We start from the raw sequence: 1,408 nt of genomic DNA, 5'->3' as shown, positions 1-1,408 counted from the left end.
ATGGACTTTCCATTATGTTTACCTGGGGAAAACTCTTTTCTATGGTTCAGACCAAATATCCAATTACAAAATTTGGTTGCTTTGTAACAACCAGGCACTAATGGGTACATATTACCTGAAGGCTGATGTAGACTGCAAGGCCTGGCACTGCGTGAGGTCACTGATATCTTTGCTGTCCCTGATACACAGTACATTCCTGCACTAGGAAACTGAGCCAAGAGGGAGAAGTTAGAGATCAGGTAGGCTTTTCTGTGTCTTACAATCATTTTCCATAGCTAACGATTGAAAAGCAGATGAAAGGAATTTTACTGTTCTACTTTGACTCAGACATATTCTGATAAGCAAGAACTCAAATGAAGACATGGATGTCCTGAAAGGCTAATCCTCTCTCACCATTGATGGGAGTGTAGAAAAGTGTACTGAATTTGGAATCAGGTTGGAGGATTCATAAAAAAATAATTAATAAGAGTATGCTGGAGGGATTCCAAGATGGCGCCGACCAATAAGCCGCGTATCTGATCTACTCCAAGAAGACCAGGGACATAAATAGAGAAACAGATTGCTGGACTTTGAGAACTGTAGGTGAGTGGGGCCCCAAAGACTGCAGTCCAAACAGGGGGCCCACCCCCCTCCCCGGGGACAAACATCCCGGAGGTGCAAAACGCACTCCCCAAACTCTAGAACGGAATCCACATGCAAACTACAGCTGCATAGAAAGCACCGACTCGCTGTTTGGGGAGGGATTTTCCGGAGACTCTAGCCAGGAGTCTCAATGAAGAGGGGAAATCTGCCCTAGGATTCCTCCTTCCACACCACCCCAAACTGCAGATATCACCCGCCTGGGGCGAGTGGAAACGCAGGCGGAGGGTCCCAACAGGTGGAGGGACTGCAGCTCGCTGGCTATCCAGGGCCCAACCTAACACCAATCATAGTGGATTGAGCCTGCAAACAGCGGCAGTGAGAAGTCAGCTTGGAACTGCTTCCACAGACATATCAGGAGACGTGGGTCTTGCCTAGAGCGATAGCTGAGCGTCAGAGCCCGGCGGGAAGACCTGGTTCCGACCCGCGGGTTTCCTCCAGACCTCTGCACCGCGATTGTGCCTACCCAGCCAGTAACAAGGCACTGGCCCTGCACTCCCTGAACTAGAGAGCCGATCCGGGGCCCTTGGCCCGACCAAGGCAGGCACTCTCACATTATCGGGAGTCGAGACTTGGGTGGGTCGTGTTTGCAGTGTCTAATTGCTGACCCAGAGCATTAGTGGAGCATCAGAGCCCGGCGGGAAGACCTGGTTCCGACCCGCGGGTTTCCTCCAGACCTCTGCACCGTGATTGTGCCTACCCAGCCAGTAACAAGGCACTGGCCCTGCACTCCCTGAACTAGAGAGCCGATCCGGGGCCCTTGGCCCGA

The sequence above is a fragment of the Acomys minous genome, assembly GCF_964271855.1.
Source record: "Acomys minous genome assembly, chromosome: 8".
NCBI classification, from domain to species: domain Eukaryota; kingdom Metazoa; phylum Chordata; class Mammalia; order Rodentia; family Muridae; genus Acomys; species Acomys minous.
The sequence above is the reverse complement of the archived record's forward strand: the minus strand, read 5'-3'. Positions refer to the sequence as shown.